The following is a 9,386-nucleotide window of genomic DNA, read 5'->3' on the forward strand; positions in this document are numbered from 1 at the left end:
TCACACTCCATTTATAAACGAGTGTGGCTTTGTCAATATTTGGCATGCCCTCTCCATTAGAAACAACTCTGTCACATCTGGACTGAGCATAACTTGATTCACGATCATCTTGTTCATTGGCATTCACAAGCACATACAGTATTTAAAAAGAACTGACTGGAAGTGAAGACGGAAGCTAGCAAATAATATAGCAGTGCACAGATAGCAGGTTCTTCCAGTTTTATCCTGACAAAAGTGCTAAACAATGAAGTAAGTTTGGCAAAAGACAGTGGTTGGATTGGTCCGATTGCTGTGTGTTTTCAAGTTGTTTCTGACTTATGGTGAACCAACCACTGCATTTTCTTGGCAAGATGTTTTCCTCAGAGGTTGTTCTCCATCACCCTCCTAGGACAGTTTAACTTGCCAAAGGCTATATCTATCTAGTGGGTTTTAACGTCTGAGCAAGGATTTTAACCCTGGTCTCCTCCTTTCAAACCACAACAACGCTGGCTCCAACTTCATGCCAGAACAATAAAATAAGTGCAGATTTCTGTGTTGCTGTGCGTTTTCTGGGCTGTATGACCACGTTCCAGAAGCATTATCTCCTGACTTTCACCCACATCTATGGCAGGCATTCTCACAACCTCTGAGGATGACTACAATAGATATGGGTGAAATGTCAAAAGAGAATGTTTCTGGAACATGGCCATACAGCCCAGAGAACTCACAGCAACCCAATGATTCCAACCATGAAAGCCCTTGGTAACACAGTCTAGATTTCCTTTTCTAGATCTAGAACACCATGCAGTTCTTTCATTTGATTTTTTTTTTTAAAAACCCCACTTATTCCAGTGTTTTCTTTTATAATTCTGCCCCACTGTCCAATTATTCAGGAATTAACAAAGTAAAAATAGGGCACAGCCATACATACTTCAAGTTCAGACATGCGTGACCATGCTTTTCTTTTAACAAATACCAACTTGAATCTCTCTCTCTCTCTCTCTCTCTCTCTCTCTCTCTCTATGCATTTGTGATAAGAAAACTGATTTCTTGCTGTTTTTCTTGCTCGCCTGGTTATCTTGGAATTATCTTCTTTATTAATGGTACAAACAAAAACAATCAATAATCCAGTTAAAGCCTGGCTTAGAAAGAAGAACTGAAGCGAGGAACTCCAGGGGGTTATACATTATTTGTGGGTTTGCTGAACTAGATAGGAAAATTACTTTCAGATTGCAGCATCCCATGCTTTACAGAAAAGAAATGAGAACTCCTGCTGACAGGTGTACCTGCCTCTCACTGCTCAAGAAAAAGATTCACAAGGCAAGTTGCACTTGAGTCATAGCCTGCTGAGTCTCAGGAAAGCTGTGGCTTGAATATCAGCCTCCTGCGTAACTCTGCCTGAAGAAATTAGACAGCCTTAGCCCCCTCACCACCTGCTTTCTCTTGCGATGGGAAAACAAGAACTGGAGGCAGAAGATAGCACCCTGCTAGGTCAACAGCAGGATAGGATTAGTTCAGCCACCCCCAGGTAGCTGTCTGTTCTTCTAAAAACAAGAACAAGAAGGGGGCGGCGGCACTTTGCTGTGTTCCTTGTAGAATATCAGCTTAGCTCCATCTCCTATCTGTCCTACTGGAATAGACTGAGAGAAAAGAAAGTCAGAAGGAGACCCAACCTATTTTTTATTTGCCACTTGTAATTCTATTCGCCTTTCAATTTGGAAGGCATCACTATGAAGTTCTAGACTTGGACAACCACATCCTCCTTTCATTTATTTTGCAATTAACAGGTTTTTCCATACTGGTCTTTTAATTCCTTATTCTCTGATATATTTATTTATTTATAGTATTTTTTATTCCGCCCTTCTTGAAGGGGATTAATGGCGGATCACAGAACACATATATGGCAAACGTTCAATGCCGTTATACACTGACAGGACAGACACAATAAATAGATAAGAGATATATAGGGTTTTCCCATATTTGGTCTCTTGGAGGTTGTGCTTGATTTTGGCCACGGGGATGGGGGGTGTGCTCTCACCCAATCCACCATGCCGAAGAGTCCTGTTCACAGACTTCCTCCTTTTGATCGAATTGCCGGCATTTTTCTGGTATTTCCTTATGGTGCCATTAAAATACCTCCCCGAGTTAAGCAGTACCTATTTATCTACTCACAGCTGTTTTCAATCTGCTAGGTGGGCAGTGAGCTGAGCTGAAGGTTGGGCGCTCATCCCTGACCCGGGCTTCGAACTGCCAACCTTTGGATTGGCAAGATTTATTGCAGCTGGTGGTTAACCTGCTGAGCTAAAGCCCGGCCTTGTTCCCTTGGGGCAGGGTGTGTATTGATAAATAATAGCTCTGATTTCTTCATATTACTGATAGCCCCGATTCTTATTTAAACTCCCTCAAGATTATTTTAATTGATTTAATAATTTCCCTTGGTCTCTGTTTTAAAATGATTGTGTTTTCTGCAAATAAATTCTGTCTCAACTCCTCTCTATCAATCATATAACCTTTCCACAATCCATCCATCCTTATTTTATATTCTAAGGATTCTATTACCAAATCAAATAACACTGGAGAAAACTGAGAGACTTGTTTAGTCCCATTTTCAGTTTGTATATTCTCTGTTCTTTGTCCATTCACTCTAATGCAAGCCTTATTTTCCATATATATACATATATATACACACACACATATAATTATTTCACAAAAAACATTTCCCTAATTTAGTTCATGACATATTTGATATAGGTATTTATGGTTTACTTTAGCAAAAGCTTTATGCACATCTAGCTTTAGAATCGACAGTTTTCTTTTAGTTTTAGTTGCATGACAGATCACATTGATAACATTTCTTATTGGCTCACTAATTCTCTGCCCTTTTATAAACCCAGATTGATATTCTTCTACGATCTTTGTTAAAAGAACTTCTATGCTATTTGCTATAATTTTCATGAATATCTTATAATCTTGGTTTGCGAAACTGATCAGACAATATGGTTCCAGAATCTCTGGTTGTCTATCTGGCTTCAAGATAGTAATAATTTCAGAAAATTTCCATGTTTGTGGGAAATTAAAAAATTCTGTCATATATGGTACCAATTTATACATAAAGATCTTATAGAATTCTATATTGCTTCAGTCCTTTTATTATCTTAATTACATCATCCAATGTTATTACTACATGTAACACATTTAACATATGATAGTGAGGAAAGGGTAAGGGAGAATGAAATTAAACAATGCCTTGGACAGAAAAATTGACTATGGATAAGAGCAATTTGTACATATCTCAATACTAAAGAAAATATCAATATGGTTTTTTTTAATTGTGTCACAAGCGACTTGAGAAAGTGCAAGTTGTTTCTGGTGTGAGAGAATTGGCCATCTACAAGGACATTGCCCAGGGGACGCCCAGACGGGTTACCATCCTGTGGGAGGCTTCTCTCATGTCCCAGCAAGGGTAGCTTTGAGATTGTGAATGTAAAATTAAATGATTTAAAAAGTAATGAAAATAGAATGTGAGAAACTGAAGAAAGATGGAACCGGACCAAAATCTTTATTATGAATAACTCTGGAGATCAGGCCATAAAAATAAGATACAAATGTTATATAGTATGTAAATATATAAGAATCGTCTCAAAAAGGTGACGCAGTGGGTTAAACCACTGAGATGCTGAACTTGCTAACTAAAAGGTTGCAGGTTTGAATCTGGGGAGCGGTTAGCCAACCTAGCAGTTTGAAAACATGCAAATGTGAGTAGATCAATAGATACTGCTCTGGTGGGAAGGTAATGGTGCTCCATGCAGTCATGCCAGTCACATGTCCTTGGAGGTGTCTACTGATAACGGTGGCTCTTCAGCTTAGAAATTGAGATGAGCACCAACCCCTGGACTTAATGTCCGGGAAAAACCTTTACCTTTACCTATGTAGAAGAAAACAATCCTTGTGATGGTGGTGGGAATTGTAAATTGTGTGTATGTGTCTTAAAACTGAATTTAAAAATTAAGAAAAGAAAAGAAGGAAAACTAATTTTATCTTCTTGCTCTTGAAATTCACAGCATTAGCTCTGTTAGGGTAAAGGGAAGTGGGATGTTTCCAGAAAGAATTCCCAGCAGCAATTTGCTTTAAATTCTGCCTGTATATGGTAATGGTCTGATGGACATGGGAAAAGTATATGTGGGCACCATGAAAGAACTTACATGGAAATTATATATTATTCACTTAACTTTCATACCACAGACACCCTGATATTACTATAGTCTACAAACAGATGTGCACAACTCACACCCTGAAAACAACAAGTGAAAGATACAATGCAATCCTAACTGAAAGGTAACATTGGGTTGGGTGGTTAGGGCAGACATGAGCTTCTTCTACTTGCACAACTGTTCTGCCATCTGGCCACAGACATCTGCTGAGAAAGCAATCTGCTGGAAGAAGTGCTTAGCTAAGAGCAGAAAAGGTGTAGACAACAGTTAGGATACAAAAAGGATTTCGTTATACAATTCCAAAGTTCTTCTGGCTCAGATGTCCTACCACAATGCTTACACAAAAGGCAGACAGGGTGAGAACAATTTATTTTACTCCTAGGCTAAGAGGAGTTTGAATTCAGCACAGTTTGGGCTTGCTGGATCCATCACACCACAGGGGCCAAGACTGTCCCATATACTTTTTCAACAGCTACATAAAACCACTAGGAGAAATTGTTCACAGCACAGACATGTACAGACACAAGGAAAACATTCAATGCCTCAAAACAATGAAACACAGATACACAGAAAAAGATAAAGGCTTCCCCTTAATCTCTGGCTCTGGGGGTGGTTCTCATCTCAGTCTCTAAACTACAGAACCTGCATTGTTCGTAAACACCTCCTAGCTCATATGACCGGCATGACTGCATGGAGAACCATTTACCTTCCCGCCGAGGCAGTATCTATTGATTGACTCACAATTGCATGTTTTTGAACTGCTAGGTTGGCAGGAACTGGGGCTAACAGAAGATCACCACATCCTACAGATTTGATTCGCTAATCTTACAGTCAGCAAGTTCAGCAGTTTAGTGGTTTAACCATTTGCGCTACCACAGCCCCCTTTCTTGGGGGGGGGGGGGTCAGATCAAGCCAAAATAGTTTATGCCCTAGGCCTTTTCTACACTGCCATATAATTCAGAATATCAAGGCAGACAATCCACATTATCTGCTTTGAACTGGATTATCAGAGTCTACACTGCCATATAATCCAGTAGATAATCTAGATGTTATACAGCTGTGTAGAAGGGGCTTGATTTACCTCTTGATCCAACTACTGCAATGTGCCCATGAAAAAGCTTGGAAGCTGCAGCTCTGCACAATGCAGCAGCCAGACTAGTATCAGGCACACATTTTAGAAACCATACAATAATAAGGATACAGGCTTTCAATTTGCTGCTGAGCTCAATTCATGGTCCTGGTGTTGACTGAGCCATAAATGTATTGGAATCAAGACATCTTAATCTGCTTCCAATATAACCTTGTCAGAAAATTAAGATCTTCAGAAGAGGTCTTGGTGCATTCCCAAAACTTCCCAATTCAAGGAAGTTAGGCTAAATTCATTTCCTTTAACTTTCTGGTGGGCAGCCCTAACAGTGTTGTTCCGCACAGCATTTGGTGTTTGAAATTCCATTTTTAACTGTTTTTAAACTGGATTCTATAATTGCTTTCAGACTATTTTAGCAGTTTCAAAATGGTATTGAATATTTTTATCTTTACGTTGTTTAAATTATTTTTTTAAATTATTTTAGGAGCCCTTGAGAGCAGGGAGATGATCCAGAAATACTTTAAATTATATAAACAAACAAATAAAAATAAATAAAAGCTGATCCTATTACAATGAGACATTGTTAATAAATACCATATTTTAAAATTGTACATTGTGAACAGTCAAAAAAGTGTGAAAATGATTTGTGTTGCTGCATTTCTGGAGTTTTCTTCCTATTGGACAATATGAAAAAGAATTTGTCTAAAACCCAGTGTGAGGGACCCAAAGAATTTATAATAATTCTAATCTGGATCACAGCCAGGGAGAATTTCACCCTTAAATGAACCTTTCTTTTACATCAATAACTCTCTGTCCATTAGTGTACAAACCACTAAAAGTATTATAAAACTAATCTTGTTATATTTCGAATATAAAATAAAATCTGATTTGCTTTAAAAGCACAGAGGAAGGTTTCAGGACCCTCTTTCTGAATTCCCCTCTGCATCTTTATAAAAACGTCTGTATGAAATGGTGCTCTCTGCTGGCCAATATGAGAAGATAAAATAGAAGAAAATATTTTCTCACATTTTACAAGCTCTGACAGAGCAGCATATGAAACTACCCAGGAGCATAAGGTTGGTATGGCTTGTGATGACTTTCCAATACTGCCACACACTGTTCTTTAAGTGGAAGTGCCATGGATTTTATCTTTATATGCAAACACTTTTCCCATCAAACTATATAGCCCTGTCCACAAACAATACAATATGTTGTGTGTGATATTATATAATACTACTATAAACGAAACAAAAATACAGCAATTGCTTATTCCGGGTTGTTTCATTGTAATTTTTAGCTGGAACGATTTAATACAGAGTCAGTTTTGCAACCTCTATAATGTGTCACTAATGATACATACTCCATCTTGAAAGATACTTCCCATTCACAAGATCTGTGTATGTGCAGAATATAGACCCCTCCCATACAGCTGTATAAAATCCATATTGAACTGGATTATATAGTAGTGTGGACTCAGATAATCCAGTTCAAAACAGATTTTCTGGATGATCTGCCTTGATATTCTGGGTTATATGGCTGTGTGGAAGGGTCCATACTTACAGAGTACCCTCAACATCAGGCATGGGCAAACTTCAGCCTTCCAGGTGTTTTGGGCTTCTGCTCCCAGGATTACTACTAGTCTACCAGGTGTTAGGAATTGTGGGAGTTTAAGTCCAAAACACCTGGAGGGCCAAAGTTTGCCCATGCCTGCTCAACATCCCCAGCCAATAATGGTAATCAAGAACCTGCTTTTTAAATACATTCTTCTTCGTAAAGATTTTTTTTATTGTGTCAGAAGCGACTTCAGAAACTACAAGTCACTTCTGCTGTGAGAGAATTGGCCGTCTGCAGAGACATTGCCCAGGGGACTCTTGGATGTGTTACCATCCTGTGGGAGGCTTCTCTGCCATCTCCGCATGGGAAGCTGGAGCTGACAGATGGGAGCTCAGCCAGTCTTGCAGATTCGAACCGCCAACCTTCAGATCAGCAGTTCAGCTGGCACAAGGGTTTAACCTATTGTGCCACCACGGTGATGACGTGATAAGAGGTAAAACATTTTAGTATAAAATGTCTTCAGTTATATTCCATTCTGGACATGAAAACAGGATATTTTCTGCAGGGTCAGAGGAGAAAATCTGTCTCACAAATGCATGATACATTTTGTAAAAGCAATGTGCCTTCTCTGATAGTTCTCATGATCAAAGCTCATTATGCTCACTATCTCCATTCATGCTCCATTACTAACAAAGGAATGCTCCAAAGTCCAATTTCCCTTGTATGGAATCAGGGCAGCATCTGGTTCAGGGCCCTCTTTTCCTTCTTCTGGGACAATCAGAAGAGCCAACACTGTAGAGTCTAGTTTGAGTCCATTTTAACTGTCATGGCTCAGGGCTATGAGATCTTGGGAGTTATAGGACCTTTCCACACAGCTGGTAGACTGGTGTAGACTCTCTAGGGCAGGCATCCTCAAACTGCGGCCCTCCAACTGTTTGGGCCTCCAACTCCCAGAAGCCTTGATGAGCTTGTTCAATTGTTAGGAACTCTGGGAGTTGAAGGCCCAAACAGCTGGAGGGCTGCAGTTTGAGGATGCCTGCTCTAGGGAGACCAAGGTGCTTGTTTATAAAGCCATTGTCCTCCCAACCCTGCAAAATGTGGACTGTCTACAGACGTCATACGCAACTCCTGGCACGATTCCATCAGCGCTGCCTCCGAAAAATCCTACAAATTTCTTGGGAAGACTGGCAGACAAATGTCAGCATGCTGGAAGAAGCAAAGACCACCAGCACTGAAGCAATGCTCCTCCGCCATCAACTCTGCTGAACTGGCCACGTTGTACACATGCCTGACCACCGTCTCCCTAAGCAGTTGCTCTACTCCGAACTCAAGAACGGCAAATGGAATGTTGGTGGGCAGGAAAAGAGATTTAAAAATGGGCCCAAAGCCAACCTTAAAAACTGTGGCATACACACCCAGAACTGGAAGCCCTGGTCCTTGAGCGCTCTAGCTGGAGCTCAGCTGTGACCAGCAGTGCTGCAGAATTTGAAGAGGCACGAATGGAGGGCGAAAGGGAGAAACATGCCAATAAGAAGGCGCCATCAAGCCAACCCTGACTGGGACCGCCTTCCATCTGGAAACCAATGTTCTCACTGTGGGAGAACATGCGGATCAGAACATGGCTCCACAGCCACCTACGGACCCACTGCCAAGACACCACATCTGGAAGACCACCATCCTCAAGTAACAAGGATTGCCTAAGTAAGTAAGGCTGGTAGTAATTGTGGGAGCTGAAGCCGAAAACATCTGGAAGGCTGAAGTTTGCCCATGCCTGATGGTGAGGGTACTCTGTAAGCATGGGCCCTTCCACACAGCCTTATAATCCAGATATCAAGGCAGGTAAGCCACATTATCTGCTTTGAACTGGATTATCTGAGTCCACACTGCCTTATAACTCAGTTCAATGTGGATTTTATACAGTTGTGGGGAAGGGGCCTAGTTTGGTGAAGTCCTAGCACTCTTTGGCAGAGATGATTAAAGACTTGGTAAGACTCCAACTCCATAATCATAACTCTATAATCATAGAATCATAGGGTTGGAAGAGTCTTCATGGCCATCCAGTCCAACCCCCTGTCAAGAAGCAGGAAAATTGCATTCAAAACACCCCCGACAGATGGCCATCCAGCCTCTGTTTAAAGGCCTCCAGAGAAAAAGCCTCCACCACACTATGGGGCAGAGAGTTCCACTGCTGAACAGCTCTCACAGTCAGAAAGTTCTTCCTAATGTTCAGATGGAATCTCCTTTCTTATTTGAAGCCATTATTCTGTGTCCTAGTTTCCAGGAAAGCAGAAAACAAGCTTGCTCCTCCTCCCTATGACTTCCCCTCCCATATTTATACATGGCTATCATGTCTCCTCTCAGCCTTTGCTTCTTCAGGCTAAACATGCCCAGCTCTTTCAGCCACTCCTCATAGGGCTTGTTTTCCAGACCTTGATCATTTTCGTTGCCCTCCTCTGGACACATTTAGTTGCCCTCCTCAGGATTGAGCCATAGCAGTCAAACTGGACTCAAAAACTGTATTATTTCTAGTGTTGTAGATGCTTTCCCTGTCACAC

At 40.8% G+C, this 9,386-nt stretch overlaps 1 protein-coding gene across 1 annotated transcript in view; it reads right to left on the reverse strand.

Annotated features, from left to right (window-relative positions):
• Positions 1–9,386, reverse strand: part of LRRC8B (leucine rich repeat containing 8 VRAC subunit B) — a 345,263-nt gene that overhangs the window by 37,444 nt on the left and 298,433 nt on the right. The window lies entirely within an intron of this gene.

This window comes from Anolis sagrei, chromosome 4 (genome assembly GCF_037176765.1).
Source record: "Anolis sagrei isolate rAnoSag1 chromosome 4, rAnoSag1.mat, whole genome shotgun sequence".
Lineage (NCBI taxonomy): Eukaryota > Metazoa > Chordata > Lepidosauria > Squamata > Dactyloidae > Anolis > Anolis sagrei.